We start from the raw sequence: 15,088 nt of genomic DNA on the forward strand, positions 1-15,088 counted from the left end.
TCATGCCCCCAGAATCACCAGCCCCCGTGGGGGGGGGCGGTGAGAAATTCGCATTCTCCACGTGGCCTTGCCTGTGGACACGGCGCAGCGCCCCAGGTCCGGGCCGCTATGCAGACCTCAGACCCCTGGATGTGGACGAAAGGGTGTTGTTCCTGACAAACCGGCAAAACCTCACACTGATTCAACAGCGTGCAAGCTGGGCCTTGGAGGGGTGTGTTTTAAAAGGTCAGCATCTCCGCGCTCACTGAAAGCTAGAAGTTTAGCAGGTTATTCTCCTGAGGGTTTGGAATGACGGTCCTGACTTAGAAAAGATAATAAAGGAAATCCACCTCTTCATCCAGCAGCCCAGCTGCCCTTGGAGGACACTCCGCGCCTAATCCTCCAATGTTCTGTCTTAACAGCATTCAGAGAATTAATTACAGATTCATTTCAGTTGGTGGGTTTTTCCCTCTCCCACTCTAAGTGCTAGTAGTTTGCCAAGTTAACTTTAGGTCCTTCATGTCCATGGCCGCATATGCCCCTCGCCGGTGCCCTTCCCTGCCGGGAAGGCAGCCTGGGGTCCATCTCTGCTTACTGACCCGCTCCGTCACTCACGCACTCTCAACCCGAGAGGCAGGGGACAGAGTCAGCCAGGGCTTGGTGCCCACACGCGGACACCCCAACCTCACCGGCTCGGACGGGGTGGATCCGTTTGGTGTTCCCTTGGGCCATGAATCAACACAGGTCTATCAGGAGTTGGATTGCTTTTTCTCCAGAAACATGTTATATAACTTGAGAACAAAGTAATAGGCTGTACAAATAGAGGGGAACAGAATCCGTCAGAGGCCTGTCTGTGCCACTGAGGAGAGCCATGCCACGTGCCACACTGGTCACCAGAGTATGCATTCTTTTCTGTAGCTGTGGGGGCTTAGATTTCCAGGAACTAGGGGTGGACGTCTGTAACCCTGGTTCAGCCATCGGTGAGCTGTGTGATGAGTTACTTAGCAGAACGAAGCCGTGGCTTCCTCATCTATAAACTGTAACTATTAACACTACCCCCCAGCCCTGGCTGTGTGGCTCCCTTGGTTGGGGCACCGCTCTGTGCTCCAGAGTTGCCAGTTTGATTCCCAGTCAGGGCACGTACCTAGGTTGTGGGTTTGATCCCAGGGCGGGGCATGTAAACAGCGAACCAGTCTATATTTCTCCCTCAGGTCGATTGATCTCTTTCTCTCTCTCTCCCCCGCTCCACCCGCCACCAAAAAAAATCAATGGAAACATGTCCTCAGGTGCGGATTTAAAAAAAAAAAATACTACCACTCTTATTTCATTTTGAAAGGATAATTCTGTGCATACGGGCCTGAGTGCACTCACAGCGTATAACAACATTGGCGTTTTGTCAGTATTCACAACTTCAGCTTTTAAAAAATGTTTCCATTTAAAACACAGCATTAATTTTTGTCCATGTGCACTTTTTTCCATTTTACTTGACACATGATCTTTCCACTCACTCTTACAAAATTGGCCAAGTAGACTGGACCTTAAAAGGGTGTGTGGTATAAAAATTTCCCAGGTGCTCCCCGAGTGACCACGCTGTCTTCAGCCCACGAACTCCCCGATAGTAACAGCCACTGAGAGTCCCCTCGCCAAAGTGAGTGCCACACCCGCCAAGAAAGCCCTGGCTCCCTGCTGCTCCTGCCGTCAAGGAGCAGGGACCCCAGAAGTGACCCTGCGAGCAATAGGGCCCCCTGGGGAAAACGCCAGTGTCTGTTCCCTCTGAAACAAGCAGTATCCTCTACTGGGTTAACTGTCCTGGCATTTGTCAACACTCGTTCCTCTGTGCCAAACCAGGCAAAGAAGAACAGAGTTGCAGAAGTCCGTCCGTTGTCTGCAAGTGGAGTCTGTTCAGCTGGCCGCCTCGGGCCCCGCCCCGCGCCGTCCTTCCCGCCAGGCCCCGCCCCCTCATGCGGGGCGGGGCTGTTCCCTCCCCCGACTCCCCACGTGCTGGTTTCCTCCGGCCTGGGCCCCGCTCGCCAAGGCCGGGCTGCCCTGACTCACATCTCTGATTAAATTTTCCCGCACTCGTACTTGTTAGGTGTTTAACCACAGTTAAAAAGGGAAAGTCTTCAGAGGTGCTCAGGGCTCAGCAGAGCGAGAGCGAACCGTTGGAACCCTGAGGCCCTGCGCGGTCCGCCCCGGCCGGCGCCCCGCTCCTCCGGCGCCCTGGGCGGCGCTGCCCCGCGGGTCCGCTTGTCCTGGGATGTGCCTGCCCCCCTCCCTGCCCCTTCCCTTTCCAGGCCGCACCCTGGGTCAGCGATCAGTCCTGTTGTCGCTTCCCACAGGCTCCCCTTGGTCCCCTTTGCCCCGGTCCGGACCTCCAGCTGCGTCCTGACTGTGCAGCAGGTCCTTCTTCATGACTGGCCCCGGCTAATGTCGTTCCTGAGACTGAGAGCCCCGCGTGGGGGGTGAGCTCCACCCGTTTCTCTCCGTCTCCCCGGGGCCAAGCATGGGGGCTTTATCTAGAAAGTATTAATAAACCTCCCTGATTTTAACTAAACATTTGTATCACATGTAGGAAGTGGGATTAAACATATGCATAGGAAACCAAAGCAATTGCTTTGTCGTTAGCATGTGGGTGTTTGTAGGTAGAAACTTCACAAGCACTCAGGCCCGCAGGGAGCTGTGAGACCGGAGAGACACGCCCTCCCCCCACGCGCGACCTGCGGAGCCCCGTCCAGGCACTCTGCTCTGTGCGGGGGACACGTGCCTTCTCTGAGAAGAAGCTTCCGGTCTAGCAGGGGAGGAAACCTGGGCTCCATCAATGTAACGAGCCCTGTTAACTCCTGGCACTCTGGGGAGACCAACAGGGTGCACCCGGCTCAGCCTGGAGGTCGCTCGGGGCGGGGGGCGGGCCACTGGAGGGGGTGGGTGGGCCGGCAGGGGTCAGAGCGTGGCGGGTCCTGCCCACCATCCCGCGAGCGTGTTCTTTCCCTGGAGGGGCGTGAGGGGACCCCGCGGAGTTTTAGAGGCACTCCTCGGGGGGCGGTATGGGGAACGACGGGGAAGAAGGACGGGAGCCGCAGGCGGCCGCGAGGCTACCCCGGGCCGGCTTGCGTGAACACGGGGAGGGCGGAGCGGGAGGTTTGGGGCCTCGGAGCCTGCCGCTGGGAGGGCACTGCTCTGGGCCGCAGGGCCTGGCTGGCCTGCCCGGCCCCCGCCAGGAGCCTGGGGCTCTCATCCTCTTTCTGGGGCACCCAGGCTGCACCTTGAGAGGCCACAATTAGAGGCTGCACACTTTGGTTTAAGATTCGGGGCGGGGGGGGGGGGGGAGATTTTGGAAACAGAACTGGCCTCCCTTATAAATACACGTCTTAGTTTTCAGATATGCTGCTTTCAATGATCAGAAATGTGTTAGAGTAGAGCAGTTACGATCGGGGTAAAAGAAGGGTTAAGATATTTAACATCTCAACCACACATTGATGTTTCTCTCCCTCTTCCTCCCTTCCCCTCTCTAAATATAAATAAATAAAATCTTTAAAAAAAGAAAAAAGGTATTTAACATCTCCAGGGCTGTTTCCTCTGTCAAAGGAAAAGGAAGGTAATAATAGCGCCAATTTCACAGAGCAGCGACAAGGATTAAAGGAGGTAATGCATGTAAATTGCTCTGGGCAGGACATGAAATACGCACTCAGGATGCTGGCCGCTATTATACCGTTCCCCTGTGTCAGCCTATCAGTACGGAAGGAGAAAACCACGAGGGCTCCTCAGCTCTTCTAGAACTTTCCACAGTTTGCAACAAGGGCAAAGCCTCCCTTCTTAAAGTGAATAAGGACAGCTCCATTTAGATGGCTTTTCTGTGCTGAATTGGAAGGCAGTGTTTTTATAGGAGGAAGATCTGGACATTCCAATCTTCTCTTAAGAGCGACTTATATGTGATGTCAGTTCCGTGTGTGCGCGCCATTCACCTAGGGCTGGTCGCTGTCAGAGTTCCGAAATGGAAGGTACAGGCCGTTAAACTGCTCAAGAGATGGAATATTTACACAATCCTCTGAAAGTTTCCTCTGAGGAAAGTTTTTCTTTTCTTTTGGATGGCCCTTCAGAAAACTCATTCACGAGAACAGTATCAAATTATCCAACTCACAGGGGTTTTTTTGATGTCTCAAGCTGCCTTTTTTGCTGTATGAATTTTAACGGAGTTCCACTATCAAAATTGTCTGGAGAGTCGTGACCCGCGTGGCTCAGTGGGTTGGGCATTGTCCTGCAAGGGGAAGGTCGCCGATTCAATTCCCAGTCAGGGCACATGCCTGGGTTACAGGTTCGGTCCTGGTCAGGGCATGTACGAGAGGCAACCTATTGATGTTTCTCTCACATCGATGTTTCTCCCTCTCCTCCTCCTTTCCCCTCTGTCTAAAAATAAGTAAGGTTTAAACTGTCTGCAGAGAAAATGCTCGTTGCCCAGGGGTACACAGGAAATTGTCTCCATTGTTGGTTTTATACATGTAGCTCAGGATACTCAGATGTGGACACATTACCTTTATAGAGTGGTCATTACTTTAAAAGATTTGTAGTTCGCTCCTTAATTGAGGACTTTTTCCCCAGATGTGAAAAATACAATAAAATTTCTCAACAAAAGGAGTCTGTAGAAAGGGCGACCTGCGTCCCAGGAGCTTCTGGGGGAGTCCTCAGGGCCCCTCCAAAGCGGTGGCTGCAGCCGAGCAGCCACAGGCAGAGGGCTGAGTGCTGGGCGCCTGCGTGCAATGTGAAGCAGAAGGGTGCGCTAAACCGCCATGAGAACAAAACAGCAAGCGACAGCTCCCAGCTCTCAGCCCGGGAACGGACGCAGGGCCCAAGGCTGCATCTGGGCAAGGCCCTGGTCTCCCGCGTGCGTCAGGCGCCCCAGGCCTGCCCGCCTCACAAGCTGCAGGGAAAAGGCCTCGCAGGTGTGCTTCCCTGGGTGCTCGGGATGAATCTGCCCTCTCCTGGCCTCTGGTAGTCGGGGCAGGCCATGCTCGGTGCCCGTGGCTGTGCGGCGTCAGGCTGTCCTCTCTGCCTCCGTCTTCCCATGGCGTCTGTGTGTGTGTGTCTGTGTCTCTTCTCCTCTTCGTCTAAAGACACCAGTCGTGGGATTAGGGCCCACCCTAGTCCAGTAGGACCTCATCTTCAGTTGATTGCATGTGCAAAGACTGTTTCCAAATAGGGTCGCATTCACAGGTATCAGGGGTTAGGAATTCAACATTTCTCTGTGGACACCAGCTCAACCAGTGATGGGGTCCTTATGGGTCTTTGCTATGGTGGCTGGTCTGGTCTGATCGCCACACTGGAGTATGAGGTGCGACAGTTCGGGGAAATGTCATGTTGCGGGTTCCCTGAGGCCATGGTTCCACCGTTGCCCTCCAGTCTTCCCGTGTCCAGGCCCAGGCCTCTGTCTGCCCGCCTGTCCTTCCGCATCCGGGCTGTGCGCTGGGCTGCGAGCTGCCTTGCCTCCTACGGACAGGTGAGCTGTCCCGCCGGAGGGCCCTCCGTGCTCACAAGCCAAGCTGAACGCAGAGCTGCTCACGGGAAGCTCGAGAGCCAGCTGGTCTACCCCTGGGTGAGCAGGGCTTGCCCTCGCTCCAGCCCCGGTCTCGCCCTGCAGGGGAGCCAAGGTGCACTGGCGGGGGTTTCCCCAGGCCCTGTAGCCGCTGCTCCTGGGCCGCGAGCGCCTTCCCCTGGATGAGTGAGCACAGGGCTCCCTGAGGACGAATCAGGACTCAAATGTAAGCTCAGCAGGGGCCTCTCTGATCGTCCTGTCTGAATAACGTCTCCCTTCCCCGCCTCAATTCTTAGTGAAATATCACTGCAGAGCCATAGCCTTCCCATAAGAAAGGGTAGGACGTTTTGCTCATTGCTCAGCTGGCTTTTGAGCTCACCCTGAAGAAGTAGCCCTTTTGTCTTTCACTTATTCATTCATTCATTCATGCAGCCGATAATATCGGTACCCAGCATATGGTCTGGATATACAATACTCTATGAGATTAAATTACAGTCCTTGAAGGTAAGGAACTCCAGTTCAGTATTGGATTTCCACCACCTCGCATACAGTGTTGAATGAATCATTGGATGGATGGATGGATGGATGGATGGATGGAGATTAAAAGCTGATCTGTGTAAGACTCATCTCAGTCTTGCTCTGAAATGAAAAGCACATTTTTTTCCATGAAATTTTGCCTGAAAACCAAACATTGAGAAGAAGGTGTACCAACAATAGATAGCATCATGGCTAAAGAAACGCCATCTTTTGAAGAAGATAACTCATTTATTTTAAAACGGCTCATAAATGTTAACACGCTGGTGGAGACGAAGACGACCTTCAGGAAGGAGGGAGCTCCGAGGGGGTGCAATTGCTAGTCACGCTCGCAGGAGGGCGGCCGGGCCCACGGCCCACGGGCGCGGCCTTTGCTCCGCCTTTATCAGATGAGGGGAAAAGCGGATGCAGACCCGTATCCCAAAAGGCAAAATCCGGAGCTGCGGGACAGCTGTCTCCGTAGCATAATAAAACAACGTCCCCGCCAAGCCGCAAGCCACCAGGGAAAGGCGCCGGGGCCCACGGCCCACGGGCGCGGCCTTTGCTCCGCCTTTATCAGATGAGGGGAAAAGCGGATGCAGACCCGTATCCCAAAAGGCAAAATCCGGAGCTGCGGGACAGCTGTCTCCGTAGCATAATAAAACAACGTCCCCGCCAAGCCGCAAGCCACCAGGGAAAGGCGCCGGTGTGTCCCGCGGGGGCCGGCACATGCCCGCGCTCGGAGCCGCAGTGCCCAGGGCTCCCGTCCTCAGAGACCTGTGAACGTGTTTCAATTTCTTTTAGAGCCAGAATGAAGAAAATGAACTTTTAGGTGGAAAAGAATGTCATAATATTTTAATTCGTTCATTTTCAGCCCTCGAATATCCTGTCTGCTCGTTACAGAGAAAAAGGCCTTCGCGGACAAGCGCAGCGCCTGGGGAAGCCAGAGCGTGGCCCCGCAGTGGGTCCCCGGAACTGAGGGAACCTTCTGGGCAGATGCTCAGTTAGAAACACCCGAACGTGCTCCTGCCAAGAGAGTTAAATCCTCAGTCACCCAGAAAAACAACTTTCTCAGGCAGATTCATTTTCCCAAGATGCCTAGGATTCACAACACCGTATTTTAGGAGAGAGATTAATGCAATTGTCCCATAAAATACTGTAAGCTTCAGTACTCCCTGAAACAAAGCACACAGCATGACCCCAGGAGAAAATGACTACCAGCTCGTTCTAGAAAGTGCGTTTTCTCCCAGGGGCTGCTGCCACTGTAATTTGCACCTTCCGAAGTGGAGATGGACGCGCCAGGGACACGCACAGGCAGCTGGGAGGGCAGAGATAATAACAGGACTAGAGATTGTGCCCGCCTGGGAAATCAGCCTGCAGCTGGCCCAGTCGGAGCTGACAATGAAGGTCCCCACGAAAACATGGCCCAGAGAGTCCCTCGTCCTTCGTTAAAAGGAAGGTGAAAATCAACAGCCCTCTAAACCCCCCGCGAGTCATGCAAGTCACTGGATTTAGGTGACTTAGAGACGGATGCAGGTGGCATTGGCTTTGCTCTTCTTTTTCTCCTGTGCTTTGTTTGGATGGTCCACCCTACTGCCGTCAGGAACGCTCAGCAGTTCACAGGGCAGGGAGCTTTGGTGACGTGGATTTTCCAAAAGTCGGGGTAGGGGGCATTTGCAGTTCCTTTGACTGTGTCATGTGACAGTTTCAGGCGTGGTGGCCGTCCACTGTGCACACCCTGGTGTCTTATCGCTGCCTGTCCCGAAGGCTCCGTCCTTCTGTCCTGAACTGAATACCCCTCTGGGTTCACTCTGACCCAAGGAGACAGTCTCCGAGCTCACACCTCTGAGAGGAGACGCTGCATTCCTTCCCTGCCTTGTTTCGACCATGTCTCTCTCTGAACTCCCAACTCACTTGTAATTAAACTGCCCTAGTCCTGCGGGGCTGGAGTGTGGGGGCAAGACCGGGAGGCGGGTGCAGGCTGCATGAGGTGTGTTCCCTACAACTTGATATGGAAGGTGATTTTGCGGGTGGAAGGAGGTGGGTAGTATTCTCAGTTACAGAAATTAAGTACTTGTTTCTGCTAAACTCTCCTAGTTGGAGCCAGGCTATCATTCCAGCCTCTCAGAGTCCCTTTGGCTTGTGACCCTATCATGATACGCTGGTCAATGTGCCACTTCTTATCCAAATTAGTACAGCGATAAAACGACTGCCTGGAATTGTACCACTTAAATTCTCCCCTGAAGCCAATTTTCACTCTGACTGAATTCCACCCACGGTCCATCTCGTTATAGTTCTGCCTTTAAAATATTACTCTTACTATCATAAGATAGTAAGATATGAACCCTGTGCACATCTGTCTCGACCATGAAAGTTCCACAAGAGATTTAATAAAATGCTCCGCTGAAACGTAGAAAGCCTCTGTCCATTCCCCCGACCTAGTGGGCTGTCCTTCCACCTGGAAGTCATGGGCCGGTTTGGGAGGCAGAGCAGAGCAAAGGGGCCATTGGAAGGAACACACAACAGCCCCACGGGCCTGCCGTCCGCGTCCAGACCCCCTTCCTGTGCAGCGTCGGGCAAATACAATTAAACATCAAATCCACGCGGCAAACCGCTCAGTGGCAGGCTCAGCCTTGGCCTTGAATATCGTTTCATGTGGCGGAGCCCCAAGGTTTGAATTCTGCGTGCTGTTGGGGACGTAACGTGGAGAGCAAATCGAGGGTCCCCCCCGGCCCGCTTCCTGGCAGCGTCCCCCTCTCTGCGAGCCTGTCAGAGCTCGTCGCTCAACCCCGAGCTCAGCAGCCCGTGAACTGGTGCTTTAATGTCAACCTGTCACGCAGCCGTAGTCCTCGGCGGACTTCTTTCTCTCGGGTAAGACAGCTTTAAAGGGCTCCTGGCGCAGGAGTGAAAATACAAGCAAGAACAAAGGGAGGAAACCGCTTTTTATTTTACTGAATCACTCAAGTTGACATTATCTAGAAAAGCAAAAACATGTTAACACACCTTCCCCGGCCTCCCCTGCGTTGTGCCGCGGGTGACGTGTCCGAGGCCGGCACCCTCTGCTGTCGCCCACGCCCCTGCCCCCGCAGGGAGCGGCCAAGACCACCGGGGGCTGGGCGTGGCGGGAATAGTCCGTCTTCAAGGGTTTGGAGAGGAATTAAGGGAAAAACTTAAAAGCTTGAACTCACTCTCTTTAGAGTGTTGACTATAGAACTTTTCTAAGCCTAAAAAAAGTCACTCCAATAAATGTAATTACAAAAATGTTTTAGCAGAAGCAAGGCATACAGAGAGAGAAATGATGCTTTTTTTCCTACATTTCCATTTGGACACTTTGTACATAAGAGTTTGGTAATTTTTTTCTTCTGAGCGCGGAACGTGGCTTAGGGTTACGCAGACGCTGAGAGAGAGGCAAGCTCAGCCCTGCGTTTCTAACGAGGTAAGTCACAGCGCCCAGCCCTGTGAAATGACCAACAGCGAAGTCCCTTTGCCTCAAAGGTCTTGTTACTTTCAGAGCCTGTTGTGCGTAGGGTAGCAGGGCACCTGCGGCGGCAGAAAGGGGCACCCGGTGCTGTGTCTTGTGACTGACACCTGGGGCCATTCAGGAAAAAAACGGGGAATCCATCTTCAGGGGTGTATTTCAGTGGGACGCCAATGTGTTTGGGGGCCTCGAGGGGTCCCGTCTTCCCCGTCGCGTTGTAAGAACAGCTGTGTTTCATTAACCAGCAACCATAGTAGGTCCGCAGTTTCAGGCTAGATTGTAGGGATGAGAATGACAACTTCAACCTACATGTGTATCCCCAAAAGCTCAGGGACTGCAGTAAGTTTATACAAATAAAAATGTAATACTTTCTGTTGTTGCAAAATAATGTAGTAGACTAACGTCTTCACATTAAGACATTTCTTTTTATTGCTGTTTCTGGAAAAAAAAAATCCAATTTCATTTTATCAGTCCTTAGAAAAAGAGTTACAGAGATGACAATGTGGGAGGGAGGAAAAGAAGGGTCTGTTTCTCCCGGCGGATCAGCTCTTTGCAGTGGAGTTAGCGAAGGTCATGGGTCGAGAACTATTTAAATGACACGTGCATATTTTCGTCCCGCCTTCCCCCATGAGAGAGAAAAGCATATAGTAAATACAGTGAAGGATTAACAAAAGGTAATACACAATTTACACAGGCGTTGTGGATACAGATTTCATTCCAGCGGTGCATCTTCTGAAAAGCAGCTGGTCAGGAAGATGTCACTGCTCAAAAACTGTAGCCTCTGATAACCAGGAGCCAACACTGAACCTGGAGTCTGCATTCAGGGCCCTACCTCACGCTTACCATACCATCTTGCTAGAATTGAGAAGTGAGGTTTAGTAGGGTCTTATTTTGAATATTTAAATTAAGGCTTGGCTTTTGTTACTGTCTTTGGGAGGGGTGGTTTCTTTCAGTTATGATTATTTCCCTTTTACTTGATTCTGGGAATAATAAATCCTGGAACCCATTCAGGCTCTGTATGACTAGGCCCAAATGGGACCATTGCAGCCACCTCACTGCCCGCGTCAGCTCCTCCCTCGGGTGAGGCCGGATGCTCGGGCCCAGCCCGGGGAGTCCTGAGTGAGGGTGGCCGCCAGCCCAGCGGCGCCCTGGCCATGGTTTCCAACGCACGCCCTGCGACGACACTCCAGCCCCACTTCAGTCTGATTTTACAGGAATTTTTAAAGGTTTCACCCAGGCAGGGGTTTTAAACCCACTTCCTACTGACTCCATCAGTCCCACGCAGCCTCTGCTCCGTGCTGGCTTACTGAGCAACGACAGGGTGCTGAGAAACAGCACAGCCTTGTTCCAAAGATGAGCACGCTTTCAGTGAGATGGATTCCCAGGGAACAGCGCTCTGGAAATAAACACACAACGACCTCTCGGATCTAAATCTGCTACTTCCCCCTCCTCTCCCGAGGCCCCGTGCCACAGCGTTTGACCCCCTGAAGCTGGCAGACCCTAGCCCCCAGCAAACTCTGCTAGATCTAATGCCCCACTCCTGGGGGCCGGTCCCCTCCCTCACAACCAGCCTCTGGGGCCAGCTGTGTCCTGCGGCCTCAGTCGAGCACGCGGTCACCGGAGGGTTACGGCACACGAGCGCTGCTACAGACGCGGCCCGGCACACAAAGATGAGGGCCACCCGGTCTCTGTTCTCAGGGGCACAGTTCAGGCTTCCGGCCTGAATGCGGAGGGCGTGAGCACACCTGTCCAGGTAGAGCCAGGCGCGGAGTCAGGGAGGGGCCCTGGGGGCCCTCGATGTTCTCAAGTGATGGGTAGTCAGGGATTAAATGTGAAGAGCGGGGAATTCCGTGCTCCCGGAACAGAGGTGGAAAATCAAGTTCTTCCACAACCCTGCTTCCCAACGAAGAGCAATTCAAGGACCAAGAGCACAATTTTTGCCATTTCTCATAACATTTTTGCCATTACTGGTTACCTCCTTTACGTATTACTATTTTTCTTGAAATGGACTCGTAAGTTTATACTTACATAAAATTATGGTAAAAGGAAAACATCGATGTTAAGGGGAAATTTTACATTATGATCATAAAATGAAATACCAGTATCGCTTGCTGTGACAGTAAGAGAGCGGCAAACGCACGGGGGCAGCAGCAGTAGTGCCGCTGAGTGTGGCAGGTCGGGTACGTGACTGTCCCACACGGGAGGGGCCGCCATGTGAACCTTTCACCTAAAATGTCACATGGTGTGCTTGAGTGTGGTATCGTCATGTCACAGAATTACATGCTTATGATGTTATAATAAGATTTTTATGTAATAAAAAAGGAACCTTATTTGTGCTGGCCTATAGATATATATATAGATAGATAGATAGATATACACGTGTGTGTGTGTGTGTGTGTGTGTATGAAATACTATGAAATCCAGTACTTTTGCCTGCCGAAGCATCCAGGTCTGAGGTCTGCTGTCTTTGTCAAAAAAAAAAAAAAAAAAAAAAGAAGGCACGTATTGGTGTGGTAAAAAGACAGTCCAGTCCCAAACGGAGCCTTTGAAAGACTGAAAGAGAACTAAGGGAATAACTTCCTCATTCTATGGTGGATGTTACTTAAGGCCCAGTCTCTGAACGACCTAAAAGCGTCCTGTGTCCCCACTGGGAGATGGCCTTCCTATGGGGGCCGGGGGAACGATGCTCGGGGACCAGGGCCTGCCCTGCCAACCTCACACTGACCTCACAGAGACTTCACAGGGGGCCCGGCCCAGCCCGCAGCCCAGCAGGCCTTGTCGGAAGGCCTCCGTCATTGCTGTCCTAAGTCCCGTTAACATTCTAGGATCTTTTGTTTCTTTTTCACAAAAAGTAAAACATCACGTTTATTTTTTGTTTTATAATATCACATCCCTCTCCAAAAAAAGTATTCATAGAAAACTTTTTTAAAAATGGAGAATATAACAAAAATCAGCTGATGAATAGATACCGTGGGCTACACAAGAGGAGAATGTAGATGAATGCAAATAGTCTCAAAGGAAAAGGAGGAACCTCTTTTGAGGCGTGGGCATTTCGGTGTCGGCCCAGTTTCTGAGGGGGCGCTCAGACAGGTCCCGGGGGCGGGAGCCCGGTTCTGTCGCCAGCAGGGCTGGCTTTATTCTCCCCTCTCTCTCGCATAGGTGCCCTTTCCTCAGATCTCGCCATTCGGCCTGGTAATAGCAATAGCGAGGGGAGAGCGTGCTAATGCATTGCAGCTGCGACTGCGTGCTCCTGCCGAGTGCTGCAGGAGCATTGCATTTTAAGGCGGTGCCAGGAATTAGGTCAGTGTTTTAAGCGGGCTATTTCCTCTAACCCACATCGCTGCGACTCTCAGACGTTCAAGCGCTAACTGCGGCCTGAGAATTTAATTCCAGGGCAGAGACTGCACCACTCTTCTCAGATCTGCATTCTTCAGAGCAGGCCTCCCTCCACGGACGCATCGCCACGTGGAAAGGAGCTTCTTACAGTAAATCGTACTTTCGTAGTTCTTCTCGTGTGAGGCCAGCTCAGGCCCTTAGCATAATTAACTTGTAATAAGCTCAAATGCCCTGACGCAGTAGCCTCACGACCACTCGTTAGAAGTGCGGGTCTTCATTCCAGACGTGTTTGCAGAGCTCGCTGGCACCGTCAGTGACGCTGGCAGAGCCTGACAGCGGCCGGCACCTCCAACACTGGTCGTCCGCTCCGTCCCCGAGGAGACATACGTGGTAGACATGGTCCTACAGCAGTCTGTAGCAGCCGTTAAAGTTTTTTTATTATTATTTTTAAAAAGCTTCACTATGCCATTTCCAGAAAGTCCCTGATGACAAATGCCAAAAGCCCAAATAAATATAAAAACACTATAATACACTGCGTTGTTCAGACAGAAATTGAGAATAATACAAAACGTTTTCTAGTTTTTTTAACATGGAACGTAAACACCCATCCGTTGACAAAGCCTTGGCCTCTCTAAGCCTCAGTTTCCCCTTCCATGCAGTAGGGATGATCCTGTCCAGCTCAGAGAGTTGTTTGGAGACCTGATGAAATAATGCACAGAAGGTGTTCACCACAGCAGCACCGTGTGTACCAACTTCGGCTCCTAAGAACCTGTTCGTGTTCTCACTGTCACGTGGCCTGGGGCTGGACCCAGCAGGACCAGGAGCACCAAGAGCAGCGATCGCAATCTTGCCCCCTGCCCGCGCGGGGGTCTCAGCCCAGGGTCTGTGGAGGCATAGGAACCAGCTCTGGAACACTACCCAGAACTGGAAACACTGCTTCTGCTCTCCTGGGCATCAGAGCTCTGGCGCTTGTGACCCAGTCACGTTTCAGGAGAGGAGCAACAGTTGACAAAATGGGGGTTTCTCCCAATAGAGAGAAAGCACAGAGAGGCAAAAGCTGAAGGAGAGAGCGAGCAGCATAAAAACGCCGCTGAGAGAACGGAGACGTGTTCTTGCAGCCCAGTCCCCACCTCTGCCTGCTTAGCTGCCGTTTCCTCCGGGGCTCACAGCCCCCACGGCCTGGCACCCCTGCCCCCTCCCACGGCTCCTCTGGTCCCAGGTGCACCATCAGACACCCCCTCCCTGGGGCTTCCCTCTGGGCAGCTACCTCGTCTGTTTTCACTCCCTGAGGGTCAGCTCAGGGGAGACACTCAGGAGAGGACGGCCCTTTGAGAAGTGGGGGCCCCACCTTAGATTGGGAACCCTCAGGTACACACAGCTTTGAAACTGTTCATTGTCTGTGGTGCGACTGGGGAGCCTGCCCTGCTTACTGTTCAATAGAGAACAGAGTCAGGGACCACGTGAAATAAAGCTGGAGTCAGAAGCTCCCCAGCCAGGTCTCTAGCAGAGGAGACAGAACCAAACCTGATTCGCTATAGATTATGTCAGGGCTCGGCGAAGGGCAAGAAGATGCCAGTGAGAAACGCAGAGGGCGCTGGCCACATCCGTGGCGTGGCCCTGCCTCAGCCTGCAGACCCCGTCTCAGCCCAGGGAGCTCGCGGGCGCTGCGGGCTAATGAGATCTGCCACTAACGAGCGTTCTCTCTCTAACCAGTCCCCATCACAGCCCTCTGCGGCGGAAACAGCTTTGAGTTTCATGCTGAAATGCAAACATCTTACCGGGGCCTTCAAGGCCCTTCGCTGTCTGGCCTGAGCTCTGACCCCATCAGACTCCCACTGGTCCCAGAATGTAACAAACCTCAACCTGATGCCCCCTTTCCTTTCACCCTCAAAACCTGGCTCTACCACAGGGAGCAAGCAGTGAGGATGCAGAGAAATGAAAGAAAGAGATGCAAAAGAGGTACAGGAGGCAGGAGGCATGTTCGATACCCATAAGAGAGGCATTAAAGCATCAGAAACAAAAATCAATCAGAACCAAGTATGCTGTTAGTTTCAACAGTATCTCAAGTATCCGGGAGGTAATTATGAATGTATTTTATTTTAACAGATATAGTCTTATTCTCCTCAGCCTGCCACATTCTCTAGTAACACCGAATGTCTTTTTAAAGTGAAGTCTCTAGTCCTAAGCCTTATCTTGTCCTTAATATTTCATCTAAAAGGACATAACATCTTCACCTGAAACCTGAGAGTAAGATT

The 15,088-nt window shown here is 52.3% G+C and overlaps 1 protein-coding gene across 1 annotated transcript in view; it reads left to right on the top strand.

The window, feature by feature from the left end:
- CNTNAP2 (contactin associated protein 2) overlaps window positions 1–15,088 on the top strand; it is a 1,059,914-nt gene that overhangs the window by 1,020,465 nt on the left and 24,361 nt on the right. The window lies entirely within an intron of this gene.

Source organism: Pteronotus mesoamericanus, unplaced genomic scaffold, assembly GCF_021234165.1.
Source record: "Pteronotus mesoamericanus isolate MK-2021 breed Mesoamerican mustached bat unplaced genomic scaffold, CSHL_Meso_final scaffold_85, whole genome shotgun sequence".
NCBI classification, from domain to species: domain Eukaryota; kingdom Metazoa; phylum Chordata; class Mammalia; order Chiroptera; family Mormoopidae; genus Pteronotus; species Pteronotus mesoamericanus.